Below are 16367 nucleotides of genomic sequence, written 5' to 3'. Positions count from 1 at the left end.
GAACACAGGTATATATCTTTCTGGTATTCTTTGCTTTCAGCCAAGATCCATCTGACATCAACAATGATATCCCTCATTCTGTGTCCTCTTCTGAATTCAGTTTAAAAATCTGAAAGTTCCCTTTCAATGTATTGCTACAACTGTTTTTTGAATTATCTTCAACAACATTTTACTTGAATGTAATATTAATATTGTTTGATAATTTCTACATTCTATTGGTACACTTTTCATTCTCTCTTTCTTACACACACATTTACAAGATTTGGCATTCTTACCAAGCTTTTGTAAGAAGAGAAACATCCCTGGTTCTCAGCTTCTAATTTAGTGTGTAGCCTTAAGCAATTCATTTAAACTCTCTGGTAGGGATAGTCTGTCCTTCATAAAGCATTTTTCCTAATATCATTAGAAAATATTTTAAATGTATTTTTCAGTTGAAAAGCCCAGAGTGCTAAAAATAAACCTTGCCTCTTAGTCTCTTCCTTTTACTGTCTCTGTATTTGATTTTTGGAGAATGAATGGGAGCTATAGATTAGAGATCAAGGACTACTCCCTTGACACATAAATTTCTCACCCATCCTGTTCTTCCTCAACTCGATCTTGCAGGCCTAGTGCATGCCATTTACATCCTCAAACAGCTTCAATATAGTGTTTTTAGTGCCTTTAGTCCATACCTATGAGCCTGATGGCACAGTGGTTAAGTGCTCGGCTGCTAACTGAACGGTTCATGGTTTGAACCCACCAGTAATTCTGTGGGAGATGGATGTGACAGTCTGATTTCATAAATATTAAAGCCTTGAAAACTCTATAAGACAGTTCTACTCTGCCTTATAGTTTCACCATGAGTCAGAATCAACTCGATGGCAGTGAGCTAACATCTTGGCCACTGGTAAAAGAAATGAACTTTTGATATCTGAAAGCAGGTTTTGGTCTTAAAATTATTCCCAGAGTGTTTTAATCTTATCCCAAACCTCACTAATAAGAGAAAGGTGTTTATACCTTCAAAGAGAGAATTCATTCTCAGGTTGAATTTACATAGTGGAAGTAGAGTTCAGAATTGGTATTTCAGACATTCATTATAGAAAGGTTTATGAGCATGTGTAAAGGCAAAAAAAACCCAGTTGTTATTGAGTCGTTTGTGATTCAAAGCAACCCCATGTGTGTCGGAGTATAATTGTGTTGCAAAGAGTTTTCAATGGCTGTGATCTTTCTCAAGCAGATTTGTAGGCTATTTTTTTTTTTTTTTGAGGTTTTTCTGAGTGGGTTCCATCTCCAAACTTTTAGTTAGTAGCTGAGGGTTTAACCATTTGAGTCATCATATATACATATATACACACAGAGAGACAACATATCCACATACATGTAGTTAAAATTCACTCTAAAATTAAAGGAATTTGGTGTTTGTAAAATATGGTGTACATGTATTTGAGTGCATCTTAATTTATATTTTTCTAGTGAGAGTATCTATAGATTTCATCAGCTAGTGAAAGAAAAGTATCCAAAATATGCAAAGAATCTTTATTTGTACCACTAATGGATAATTTTGCAAAGAACTTCAATAATTTTCATATAATAATCTATTAAATGGGAGCTCTGGTAGTGTAGTGCCTAAGGCATTTGACTGCTAATCAGAAAGCTGGTGGTTCAAAATGGCCAGCCACTCCTTGGAAGAAAGATACCATCTCGGAAATCCAAGGAGAAGTCACTATGAGTCCAATCAACTCAGTGGCAGTGAGTCTGTTTTTTTTTTTTGTTTTAAACTATAAAATTTAACTAAAAAATCCACTTTCCACTGTATTTATTTTAGGTCAGAAATACCATTTCAATTTCAGTATTACTGAAAAGTTCATCCTATGTAGAAAATTTCTCATAGTTCTCTTTTCCAACATTGGACATCTACAGCTTTACCAGAAAGCCTCCTGTAAGAGGAGTTACTGGGTTAGATTAATAGAATAGCAACCTCTGCAATTGAAAACAGAACAAAGCACACATATCAAACTTAAAAAAATTCAAGCTAAATAAATACAAATATTTTAAATTAATTAAGATATTTTACCAGAAATTTTAAAAATTATCTATATTATAAAACTCCATGAAAATTGAAGAACCATACAATCTTACTCTAGGAAAGTCAGCAAACAAGCAGTCAGATTTTTTTCAGTTACTGGTGTTCAAATAGCTGCTGTGAGTCTTACAGCCCTGAAACCAGAGCTTTCTGAGCTGCCTCAGAATCATGGACTTCTTGTTTCCAAAACAGCATGTGAGAAGAAAATAGGAAAATCAGTCTTCTCAAAAAGGTAGTAGACTGTTGGCATGTTTGTTTAAACCTGCTTTCTGAGATTATCGCTATCTTACTTTTTGCTTTTTGGTCTGATGGTTAGATAAGGGTTAAGTAGGAGATTTCAACAAGCTGATAGAGGTTTGTTCTTCACAAGAAGAGGAAAGATTTTTACCAGTTCAGCCTAATGCCCCATTTTAAACTCTTTGTATGATGTGTATGTATAAGGAGATTCATGGCAATACAAGGCAATTTTAAACCTTAATGCACAAATCCATAATATTCTTTATTATCTATCACTGGGAACTGTTAACCAGCCTCAGAGTTCACTGTTCAAATATAGCCCTTGCATTAGCCCTGACTAGGTTTAACTGGGTTTCCTCAGTGGATTAGAAACAATTGAGGACTGGCTACTTCCCCCCACTCTGCTCCCTCAGAAAAAGAAATTATCATAGCCAAATATTTGTGAGAGTAAAGTAAGAGTATTCTTAGATACTTAAATACTCTATGGCTTAGTTATCTAGTGAGGCTGTAAAAGAAATACTACATATGGGTGGCTTTAACTAACAGAAATTTATTTTCTCACAGTTTAGGAGGCTAGAAGTCCAAATGCAGGGTGCCAGCTCAGGGGAAGTCTTCCTTTTTCTGTTGGCCTTGAAGGAAGATCCTTCTCCCTTTGAGTTTCTGTTCCTAGGCTGTCTCTATGGGTCTTGTCATGTGTTTTTCCCCATCTCTGCTTCCTTGTACTTGTTTAATCTCTTTTATATCTTAAAAGAGATTGACTCAAAATAACACCTTACACTACTCGTGCCTCATTAACATAACAAAGATAGCCCATTCCCAAATGGCATTATAACCATAGGAGTAGAGATTAGGATTTATAACAACTATTTTTTGGGACACAATTCAATCTGTAACAATTTATCTATAATATTTTGCAAAAATTCATGCCTTCACTCTATGCAAAACACTGCATCATGTCATTCCAAAAATCTGAAAACAACTCCAAGTCCCAAATTTCATCTTCTGAATCATCTAAATCAAATATGGGTGAAACTGCATTGTATTCAATCCTGGAGCAAAATTCCTCTTCATCTGTGAACCCATAAAATCTAGACTACAAGTTATTTGTTTCCAAAGTATAATCGTGGCGCACAAACAAAATATACATTTCCATCACAAATGAGAGAAATCGGAGGGAAAGAAGAGATAATGGGCAACAAGACCAAGCAGAAAACATTACATTAGCACTCAAGACTTGAAAATAGTCCCCTTTTGTCTGAGACTATCTGGACAAATGCCCTGCCCTACAAACTCTGGGTGCTGGCCATGCTTTCTGGATTCTGGGGGCAGACCCTTTAGCCCTGGGATTAAGCTCTGCCTTCCATACCCATCGGGATGTCAACTCTGCTCCTTTGACTTTAGTCAGTCCCACTCTCATAGCCCCCCTGAATGGCAACCCTATAGCCTTTGTTCCAGAAACGTCCCTTCTGCCTGTTGAGTATGGCAGCCCTGCCCCATTAGCTTTGGGCAGCAAATCTGTACTGCTAGCACTTGTGAATGGCACCTTCAAACACCAGAACTGAGTTGGTGAACATCTGACTACTAAACCTAAGAGGTCATGACTCCACCCTTTGAAACTGATGCATCCCTGCATCCTATGTTCCTTCTAACAATTCCACTGATCTTTGAGCTGCTCCAGGGATAGTCCTTTTCTTTTATTGACGAATGACAGATGGAGCTCTTTTGTAGAATTCCAAGAGGAAGATAGTATTCTTTCCTTTCATTCTTTCTCTGGCCTCTTCAGTCTAAGTTGATGGGTTTTCTGCTGTGGTTGTTGGTTTGATCCATCAGTCACGGGCTTAATGTCTTTAACAAAAGACAATGCAGCCACCTTCTTGATGAACATCCTAAGACACATATCCTTAGTTTATACAACAGAATTTTCCAAATCTTGAGATTATGTCTTTTTTTACACAGTTCATTTTTATGACTCTCTCTATCCTTTCACATTTTACTGCAAGTGGCAAGGATGTGTCCCTTTAAGGGCTTGATTAGAAATCTCCTTAGCTACATATCTAGTTTATCATTTACAAGATCTACTTCCCACTAAATAGTTGAACATAATTCAGACAAGTTCTTTGCCACTTTGTAAAAATCATCACCATTGTTCAGTCACATGTTCATCATTTTCTTTTAAAGCCTTCCCAGAAACACATTCAATGCCCACATTTGTAGGAACATTCTGTTTCTGGTGCCATATGTACTCTCTAAGATGATACAGACTTTCTCTTTAGCTCTTCTCACTTCCTTCTAAGCCCTCACCAGAATTACCTTTGATAATTTATAATAATTATAATTTATATAATTATAAATTTAGAATTTATAATTCTACCAACTGTCTCTTCAAGGCAATCTAGCCTTTTAGTATTGCTGTTGTTGTTGTGATGTACCGTGGAGTCAGACCTGACTCATAGTGACCCCTCCTTGGGTTTCCGAGGCAGAATCTATGGAAGTAGATTGCCCAACCTTCCTTCCAAGGAGTGGCTGGTGGGTTTAAACCACCAGCTTTCTGGTTAACAGTATTATTAGGTTTTTTAAATTCTTCCAGACTTTACCCATTACCAAATTCCAAAATGGCTTCCCCATTTCTGGTATCTCTTGGAGAAGCACCTCACTCTTCCAGTACAAAATTTTGTCTTGATTATCTACTGCTGATTTAACTGAAATAACAAAAGTGAGTGCCTTTAACAAACAGAAATTTATTTTCTCATGGTTTATGGGGCTAGAAGTCTGAATTCAGGGTGCTGGCTCTGTAGGAAGTCTTCTTCACTGTGGGTTCTGGAGGAGGGTCCTTGTCTTTTCTGACCTTGAGCTCTTGGGCTATATTCATGTGATTCTCTGCTCTGTTCCTTTGTTTAATCTCTTCTATATACCAAAAGAGATTGACTCCAGGTACAACCAACACTAACCCTGCTTTAATAACATAGTAAAGACACTGTATATACTTGGTATTCTATTTTTTAATGTATTCAGTGATCCTAAAATTATTTTTATGTTTATTCTTTAAAGATATTATTGTTCATTTATGGGAGTACATTATAATTATCAAGTACTTTTAGAAATCCTCAAAAATGGTAGTAAAAGTTACACTTACCTCAATGACATCATCATTTTATCAGTTGTATTTTATGAGAAAGAGAGAAAATGAGAAAGAATAAAGAATAAGAAAAGTTGTGAAGACAGAGGATAGCTGATCTCTGCCTCATAAATTCAGTTCTTACACTATGAACTGCCTACTCACAAAAGTACTTACTACTCCCAAGGGGGCTGGGAAATGGAAAAAATAGGAGGGAGTTGTTCTCTTACCCCTAAAATAAGCTTTTGCATTAACTTTCTATACTGGCCTTCAGGTCTTGTTTAGAAGACTTTTACTGAAAAACTACTACCTGCCTCTATCATTACACTTATCATCTATATTTTAATCATCTATTTCCTCATCCGTCTTCCTTGGTAGATTACATACAAATTGAACACAGAGTGTCTGTCTCTTTTGCTTCTGTGTCGCCAGCACTGCATATTATTCAAGAATAGAATGATGATGATGATTATAGCTGCCATGGAGTCAATTGGACTCATAGCAAACATATGTATAACAGAATGAAATAGTGCCAAATCTTGTGTTATCTTCATGTTCACCAGCTTATTCAAGTCCATCATTGCAGGTTTTGTGCTAATCCATCTCATCAAAGGTCTCTTTCACTCTTCACCAAACATGTTGCCCTTCTCCAGTGATTGATCCCTCCTGAAGATGTGTCCAAAGAAAGTGAGTCAGACAATTTCACTTTGTTATCCATAAGCCTTTCATTGGCAGTTTTTCAGAAGTAGATAGCCAAGTCATTCTTCCTAGTCAGTTTCAGTAAAGGAGCTTCACTGAAATATGTCCACTATGGGTAATCTTGCTGATATTTCAACACACAAGCCACCACAGTATGACAAACTGACAGATGAGTGGTATCAAGAACAGAGTAGATGCTTAATAAATATATAATGAATTAATAAATGAATACTGAAGTCATCCTTATCGGATGTCAAAAGATATCCCCATTACCCCTACTCCCTTTCACTCTCCCCCACTTATATATACACAATTTCCAGGGTCTATGAAAATGGATTTCATATGTTTAATTAACTGGGTGGTTCTTTTTCAGACATAGTTCTCTGTCCTTCAACTCTCTCTTGGTAGAGCACCGTTCAGCACTATTTTCATAACTTTCTACTACTTTTCCTGAGTTATGCAAGGCATCTTAAACACCTGGCAGTAAAATCTTTATATGGCCCCTTATGCCGCAGCCATAATGAAAGAGGAAACTATTTTTAAATGATACCATAATATAATAAATAAGATTAAAAAGTATCCCGTGGACCAAAGAGATAGTAAAAACAAACAAAATCAGCATAGGCATCTAAGTTTTTTAGGCTCCAATACATTTAGAAAACAGGATAAGTATGTTTAAATTACACGACAAGTCAAATTTAGTGCAACTATGTCATAATTTCATAATTAAAATATTTTCTTTTACATTACTTTCTAATTAAATCCCAAAGACAATCAAATTTTAGAATATCTCTCCACAGAATTGTGGAGGCATGCACTAACCAAGAGCTCATAATGTCCTTAACCCCCTGTAGCCGGAGTTTCATATTTAAAAATGAAATGACCATGCGTAAAACTCCACATGGCGTTTTTCTCATGCACTGTGATTTTATTAGATAATTGTTTGGGATTAACTATGTGATTAAAATTATAGCAGTTACCTCATCTAATTAAAGAACAGTTAGAGAAATATGACCCAAATGAAATATGTAACATGGTGGGTATAAACCTTTGATTTTACCTTAGGATAATGTCAACCTCTTACTTTAGTTCATTAATAAAAAAGGATTCTCATTGCTCATAATACATTCTTTGTCAGTAATTTCCAATTTTGTAAAATAGGACTGTTCTGTATTGAGCACAAATATGTCTTCTATCTTTCCTTGAACTTGATATTACTTTAAAATGTTACATTTACTCTTCTCATTAAATATCCTCCTTTAACTAAATATCAAAATCAGAATGGGTGACAATTCGTTTATCCAGTATTTTAAATAACAAGGCTTTCCACTTTCATTGGAAATCACAAGTATCTTTTCATAGAACCTCACTCTAATTATGTCAGATCTCACATTTGCTGTATCTTCCCACCTGAAATACCTTTCCCACTGATCCCCATCTCTTCAAGAACTTATTGTCTTCTAAAGTCAGCTCCTGTCCTCCTTTCTTTTTGAGGGCCTCTCTAAACAAAACAATCCCTTTTACATATATGTTCCCAGGTTAATATGATCATTTTCCCAAAGTTCTCATTTACCACTTGATTATATACTATATTTAATTCCTCATTCTTTGCTTTATGGTTGTTAGTAGTGGTTCTCCCATGACCTTATATCAGTTGTTAGGAAACTTTTTCTGGAAAGAGTCAGTTAGTAAATATTTTAGACTTTGCAGACCATGCAGTCTCTGTCACAACTATCAAATCTGTCTCTTCAGCACAAAAGCCTCCATGGACAATATGTAATGTAGGATGTGTACCAATAAACTTATTTATAGATACTGAAATTTGAATTTAATATAATTCACATGTAAGGAAACCTTCTTCTTTTTAATTATTTAAAAAGGTAGAAAGCATTCTTAGCTCACAGACAAAAACAGGAGGTGGGCTGAATCTGGCCCGCAGACCATAGTTTGCCAACTCTTTATTTCATAGGTTGCCAACAGTATTATAAGCCTATTGAAGGCAGAAACATGTCTTATTGTTTGTGTGTCTTCCCATGTTGTAAGAATTGTAACAGGTAACTTCTAGACCTCAGTAGTTATTCATACTTAAAGCAAAAATCAGTTGGTTTTGAACTAATTTGACTCATGGCCACCCCATATGTGTCAGAGTAGAACCGTGCTCCACAGAGTGACCAGGCCTTTCTTCCGAGGAGCCTCTGGATCTTCTTGCACCATCAAACTTTCACTTAGCACCCAAGTACTTTAGCCATTTGCAACACCCAGAGACTCCAGCTTAAGGCAGTTGAGCCCACAGTTTAAGCTATCCAATTTGGAAATGTTTAGAAAGCATGGAGGAACTCTAAAAACAATTTTAGAGATTGAAATTCCCAAGGAAGAGGGAAATAAAGCATCAACTCCTCTTGCAACTCTGCCAAGTTATCAGGATGTCTATGTTCAAACACAGTATTTCTTGGAACTAAGCAGAAATCTCCGAAAGGGCAGAAGGCAGGCTCAAAGCTGCAGATGCCATTTTGAATGCAAGCTTCATATGGTCTCCGTGGGAGTCTGTAAAACCCAGTGCTCTGCTCTGTGGGAGTTCTTCACTTTTAGCGTGATGGCTCTGTATTTAATTACATTGTATATTTTCTTCTTTAGTGCTGTAATACAGAAAGAGACACAGACAGTGGAAGAGATAGAGAGAGCAAGAGCTACACTTGAGCCCTGTAGATAAGGGACATGCTCAACATCCAAATCACCAAGCACACTAAAATGCTCCCCTGTGACATTATGCATATCGAAAGCTCTCTTGAGTTACACTACCAAATGGGGAAAAATACTTTCTTTAATGAAGAGAGACTTTTGTCCAGTTTAAAAAACATAATTTTGTATGCATGTCAGAAAAACACATAATCTGAACAAACAAATCCATACAGCCAGACTGAGGGCCCACTTGCCACTAGAATCTGTTTTTCTTTTTAACATAATGAGGCGACATCCCTTTCCTTGGAGAGGAGAGTTCAATAGTTTAATTTTTGTTAACTGAGATCCCTTGTACGAAGGTAAATTACATTGCCTTTTCTATTACTAGCTCTGTTAATTGTCAAGCAATCAGAGTTTATGCACTCATCCAAGACAACAGAGAATTTCCCATAATGTTACAAAATAAAACCTGACAAAGCACAATAATCTTTAGTTTATTGATGTGCTACCAGGCTGTTGAAAGCATCAGATCAGTAATGTGCTTTGGTTAGGAAATTGGGGTCTAGGGAGAAATATTGGGAGTTACAGAGAGAACATCAGGCCTTGCAGAAAAAATATATTAGGAGTTAAAAGGGAAAAAAATGTCTGTGGTGGGATTTTAGATGTTATGAAACAACAACAACAACAACACTCAGATCTTGTAGGGATTTGGAACGAAAATACATCTGGGGTGGACAGAAAAACTTTGACCTTCATGGCCAAGAGAGAGTTATTTATATAGTTTGTGGAAGGCACTGCTGCATATCATAATATACATGGAAATACCAGGCTTCCAGAAAAGTTTACACTGGACGTATTCACTGCAAAGAATGAAAGCTCCTACATTATGGTTTTATTCAAGTACTATGTGCCCAGGAAAGAAAATTGGATCTAGATTTGGCTGAAAATTGATTTTTTAAAAAAAGGGACTCAGTAAAATATTCCAGATGTCCTTCTAGTCTCTTTAGAGATCTTAACTTTTGATGCTGCCAAAATATAATTCAACATTTGCTTTGTACCTTGGAGACTTTTAAGACCTGCAAAGTTTATTTTTACAGGATGATTGCTGTCTAGGCATGCTTTTTCCTGCGCAGTTCTGTTCTGCTCCCTGTTTCACTGTCTAATAAGGGATTCCACCTTGGACTTGCCAGTTTAGACATAGGTCATGGTAAAGGTCTTTCTGGCTGTGATAGTGAAAGCAAAGATATCTGGTCTAACAGCCATTGAGGCTGATCTTTCTTCAAAATGCTTGGAGGGTTTGAGTTTCCATTTTGATAATTTGCCTTTTGTAGCCATGTTGACCCCAGGCATGAAGGCTTGAGGGACTTTATTAAATTGTTCCTTTAGACCAGTATTTTGAGCTCTGCTTACTGACAGCAAAATGATTATTGCAAAGGCTTATTTGGGAACCAGCCTTACATTAATTAATTAACACTACCCAAACTTTTAGGAATCAAAGGAAGATAATGTAGAAATCCCCCAACATACAAAAAATATATTGACTGAACAACTATCCTCACAATCCCAAATCCAAGCTAACTAAAGGTAAAAAAAAAAAAAAAAAAGGTGAAAAATTTCTCACTTTGCAGATTGGTATAAAAAAATATAAAGGATGGCTTGAATACGTGGTAGGTCTGTATATGTGAATGTGTGTGTGAAAGAGACAGAGAGAGACAGAGAAAAAGCACAAGAGGAAGAGAGATTGAGATTCTCTATCTTGCAATAAAAGATGGCAAGGTGATAAATTAGTGCTCTCAGCTGAAATTGATTACTTTGTGTTCCCTTCCAGTTCATATGGCAGCCACACAGATGCTCTGCAACACCTTAATGACACATTGGAGAAAACTTCTCAAGTGGGCCTCCTGCATTATTCTCTCCCTTCCTCCCTGCATTGGCTCCAAGAGTGAAGTGCCCTGTATGTTGCATACATTAGGGGAAGTGCCATGCAAATATTCCCAGATTCCCTCTTGCACAGAGATGACTTTATTTTATATATCAGGAATCCTTTAAACAATTCCAAGAGCCTAAATGTTAAAATGACAAATGTAAGTGATTTTTGTCTTCTCAATGCTCAGATGTATCTACCCTAAGCTCTCTGGAGAGATGGCACATACACCACAAAGATAAAGCAGCATTCAGCCACCTAGAGGCAATCTTACCCAAGCCTGCTCAGCAAAGCAAAATAGAGTTATGAGGCTTATTGCCATAATTGTAGATTAAAGGAAACTGCTTGGTTTACTAAAAAAGAATTACAAGGGACAATTTACCAATATACATGAATTAAAGGAACACTAGACAAGATGGAATAACTTTAACCAAGCCCTCAATTTTAAACAATTTAAGAAAACTCCTTATGGTGAAATCCCTGGTGGGATATATAGGTAACTATTGAAATGTAATCAATCTCATTCCATTGCAATTCTGAGGATAGGTGAGAAATGTCAAAATATATTCAGAAATATCTAAAGAGTCTAGAATTTTCTATAAATATTAGATTCTTAGTTACCATATACATTTTTATAAGCACAAGACAAGATTTAAAGAAGGTATTTTACCACTTGAGAATCTTAGCTTTATCAAGCAAAGAGCCAAATTTTAATGTAGGTTTAAGTCTATAAGTAAGTGTACTGAGAACAACAAAGATTTATACAATATTCTATGAGTTATCTAAAAGCTGTGTGCTTAATAACAAGTTTGATTGGAATTTATATAATATTGATGATATATTAATAATATATCTACAATATAACCATTATAGTTCTCAACTTTTGATTTCTAAATTCTAAATCTATACTATATATATACTTTTTAGTGTTCTAAAGACTCTAAAGAGGAGCTCTCAAGGTGGTATAGTGCCTAAGGCATTTGACTACTAACGAGAGGCTGACAGTTCAAACCCACCAGCCACTCCTGGGAAAGAAGGTTGGGCAATTTACTTCCATAGAGACACTGCCTTGTAAACCCAAGGAGGGATTGCTATGAGTTGGACCTGACTCGACAGCGGTGAGTTTGGTTTGGTTTGTTTATAGACTTTAAACATTATGTGATTATAATTTTCATATGGTTGTTGTTTTGGTACTCTAGTGATGCTCTAACAGAAATACCACAGTTGGGTGGCTTCAACCAACAGGGATTTATTCTCTTACAGTTTAGGAAGCTAGAAGTCTGAGTTCAAAGCACCAGCTCTAGGGGCTATGTGAAAGCCTCTTGTCCTTGGACTTCAGCTCTGCTTCCTGCTCCTAGCCCATTGAAGCTGGAGGTTTCTCTTAGCTCAGGCAGCTGCTAACTGCTGTGGCTGACAAACCCAAGGCCAACAAGTAAAATGGCACAGTCTCAAGGTTATCAAGCAACATAGAAGGCCATTAGTTCAAGTCCAAAAATAGTCTCAAGATCAGCAGACAACATGGCAGGCCACTGAGATGAAGACTAGCCAAATGCAGGATCCAGATGTGCCAAAACCTCAGAGACCTTTCTCAAAACATCGTCTTACATACAGGAAGCTGGTCACATTCCTAAAGCAGCTACTCAGCTGCTCACAGTAGATCCCAATCATGGAGTTGATTATCAGTTTCAACATGGGGAATAAATACATCCAGCTACCCAGCCACTTGAAATGAGGCCCAGCCAAGTTGACACATAAACTTAACCATCACAGTGGTCTTAAACATTGAGCAATTGTCACAAGAGCGAGGGTGATTTAATTGCCTAGTTAGTGGCCAGTAGGTAGATTTTGAGGTAGAATTTTCATATTTCATGTGTAGACCAGGGTTCAATCCTCAGCCAATGTACCTCAAGCATAGCCACCATCTATTTCTGAGTGAAAGCTTACATGTTATTTTGATGCTGAACAGGTTTCAGCAGAGCTTCAAGACTACAAATTCAATGCCATTGAGTCCATTTGACTTATAGCAACCCCTCCTTGGGTTTCCAAGGTGGTATCTCTACAGAAATAGATTGCCCAATCTTTCTTCCAAGAAATGGATGGTGGGTCCAGACTAAGATGTACTATGAAGAAAGGCCTGATGATTTACTTCCCTTAAATCAGCCAATGAGGATGGCACAGGACCAAGTGGCATTTTGTTCCATCCTGCATGGGTTTGCCATGAGTTGGGGGCAAATTCCATAGCAGCTAACAACAAAAACAGATATGGGAAAATATGCACGTCCCTTTAATAAATTCTACAACATGCTGCTCATATGGTTACAAAAGCTCTCAATCTCTGTTACTAAGAAAGTGCTTCCCTCCAAAAAGATCCTGTAAGTTTCTGAAGAAACTCAATACTAGCATTTTCAAGGTCTTTGTACATTTCTGGCCTCTTCCACAATTATTCTGAGTCCCTGGTTCTGTCCTTCTCATCTGTTGCAAGAAACACTCCTCATATATTTCTGAGTGCTTTTTATGAAGCAATGTGAAGCAGAGGTCATGTCTTAGTGAAAATATCTCTTAGTAAGGCTGGAGAGTAGGATGTCTTAGTCCTGTTACTGCACACATAGTGCAATATTTCCCTAATGATACCCACATAAATCAGAACTCTAGAAATGCATTTATTTCCCAAAGAAAATTCTCAAGAATTTGCTGAGAAACCATTGGTTGAATAGCAGATTTTCTCTTGATAAATAAAGCAACTTTGAATCTTCTACCATTTCCCTTATTCATCATCACTTAAAGTAATCATGGTTCAACTTTGTAGTTTTTTTGTTTGTTTGTTTGTTTGTTTGTTTGTTTTTAACTATATAATAATACCTTCCAACATAGGGGATCTTCCAGTTTAAGTTTCAGTTTTCCAGTAAAAACCTTTCTTACACAAAGAAGCCACCTCATATGTAAAGAGACTAATTTTGTCTGAGTTTGTATATGAAAAATATTTGAATAACTTAACAAAAATGACAGTTACATTGTGGTAGTTAAGGTTGCATGTCAATCTGGCTGGGCAGTGGCTTTGAGTGGTTATTTCCCATGATGAGACTGGACCTTGTATAATCATCTCCATGGTAGAATCCACTGTGAACAATTAACCAACTAAGAGAGTTGTCTTTGGGGTGTAGGCTACTTCATATATATATATATATATGATTCTGCACTTGGTTTAGTCTTCATCTTCAGTTCCTGGACTTGAATGAGTGGCCTGCTGTGCTGCCTACTGATCATGGTATTGTGCAATTTTACCTCCTGATCTTGGGTCCATCAGCCTCAGCAGTCAGCAGCTGTGTGAGTTAGGAAAAGCCTCCAGCTGCAGTGGGCCTGGAACAAGAGGAAGAGAAGAAGGCCAAGGTTGAAGGGTCTTCACTCCCCCTAGAGCCGGCACTCTGAATTTGGATTTCTAGCTTCCTAAATTATAAAAGAATAAATTCCTGTTTGTTAAAGCCATCCACTTGTGGTATTTATGCTATAGCAGCACTAGAAAACTAAGACATATATAGTCTATGTTGTATATTTTGCTTTTCAATATAGTTCATCAGACATTATCTAATTTTGTCTTCTCAAAGTAAGCAGAGGAGTACATTCTCTATTTGCAAATAAAAATGCTGAACTGTCAAGAGCTCCAATGACTTGCCCACCACTGGTTGTTGACAGAGTCTAGCAGGCACAGTTGGGCCAAAATATAGGAGTTGGAGAGATGAGTCATTTGGTTGCAGTGCAACAGCTGTCTCAACCATACCCATTTTCCCTTGTGGGCAATCAAATAAAACTGTGATCTGTGTGATAGGTAATTTGTGTTCTGGTTACCTACCGCCACTCTGACAAGAATATACCACAAATGGGATGGCTTAAACAAACAGGAGTTTACTCTTACAATTTGGAGGCTTTAAGTCCAAGTTCAAAGTGCCAAGCTCTAGGGTCTGGGTGAAAGCCCCTCAGCCTTGAGCTTCAGCTCTGCCTCCAGCTCCTGGCCCACTGAAGCTAGAGGATTTTCTTCACTCTGCTAAGGCTGCCAAGCCCAAGGTTGACAAGTAAAAAGACACAGTCCCAAAGTTACCAAATTACACGGCAGGTCATTAATTTAAGTCCATTGTAAGTCCCAAGGTCGGCAGAGCATGGCAGATTGCTGAGCAATGACATGCTCCATGCAGGGTCCAAGCATGCCATAAGCTAGAGACCATTCCCAAGGCTTCTCCTAACACACAGGAAGCAGGCTACATCGCAAAGGCAGCTACTCAGCTGCTTATGGTAGATTCCACCATGGAGGTGATTGCCAGTCACATCATGGCGAATAACTACCACCAGCTGCCCAGCCACTCAACCAGGCCCAGCAAAGTTAACACACAAACATAACTACCACAATTTGTATAGCTGTTTTCAAGTTATTCTAATAGTATCATTACATTTCTTAAATTCTGTGCTTTGTAAGTCCATGGATCCTCTGATTCCTTAAGCCTCTGGCTCCCAGAATAAAACTGCTAGCTAAAAAAATAAATAAATAAATAACTTGGAGATTTGAGGTGGGAGGGATGAACAAGACATATAGAAAAGGAAGACACATGCTTTTGTACCTCACATCTCATTTTGTTGCTTGAGCCCAGTATACCCTGTTTTGCCTGTGAGAACTACTATAGTCTAAACAAATGGTTATCAAATAGTTTTTATTTATTTATTTATTTTGGTGGGATTTACTGTGAGCAGCTGAGTAGCTGCTTTAGGAATGTGACCAGCTTCCTGTACATAAGAAGATGTTTTGAGAAAGGTCTCTGAGCTTTTGGCACATCTGGATCCTGCATTTGGCTGAGTCTTCATCTCAGTGGCCTGCCATGTTGTCTGCTGATCTTGAGACTGTTTCTGCACTTGAACTAGTCCAAATACAATATACATTGATTATATTCATCGTGTTGTGTAGCCATTGCCACCATCCTTTTCCAAATTGTTCCACCACCACTAACAGAAGCTCAGTACTCCCTGAGCAATGACTCTCAACTCCTGGCAATTACTCAAACATTTTTTAAGCAAAAGGACTATTTCATAAATGAAATCTTACCCTGAATTCCTTTTGAATATGCAAATACCAAGATTCTTGGGGTGCTGGCACTTCCTTGCTTCATTTTAGTGCCTCTTGAGGTACCCCTAAGAATTTCAGAACTCTGGAGAACCTAGTTTTAAAATAATTCCCTTACACAATTGAATTAGAAAAACACTGCCTTGAGCAGAGGACTTACTGTAACTGTGTGTTATTGGTGAGTTGATTCAATCTTCTTTGTCTCATTCACTCCTCTGGAAACATTTCTTCCCTTGAGCCCAACCTAAAACTCCCTTTTTTGTCATTTGATTAAATAGTCCCTCATATTGCTGACAGAATTTCTGAAAAAGTCCTTCATCCCAGCACAACACACAGCACCTTCAAGAATACTCTTTCCATTCAATAATTATTTAATATCTTCTATATGCCCTGTGTTATGGATTAAATTGTGTCCTTCAAAAAGTGAGGTTGAAGTTCTAACCTCAGTAACTTGTGAGTGTGACCTTGTTTAAAAATAGGGTTTTTACTGGAGATCCATGTGCAGAAAAATGAAACAAGATCTGTACCTCACACCACACACAAAAAC

Source organism: Orycteropus afer, unplaced genomic scaffold (assembly GCF_000298275.1).
Source record: "Orycteropus afer afer isolate SDZICR_OR568_19922 unplaced genomic scaffold, OryAfe1.0 scaffold00019, whole genome shotgun sequence".
In the NCBI taxonomy this organism is placed as follows: domain Eukaryota; kingdom Metazoa; phylum Chordata; class Mammalia; order Tubulidentata; family Orycteropodidae; genus Orycteropus; species Orycteropus afer.
The sequence above is the reverse complement of the archived record's forward strand: the minus strand, read 5'-3'. Positions refer to the sequence as shown.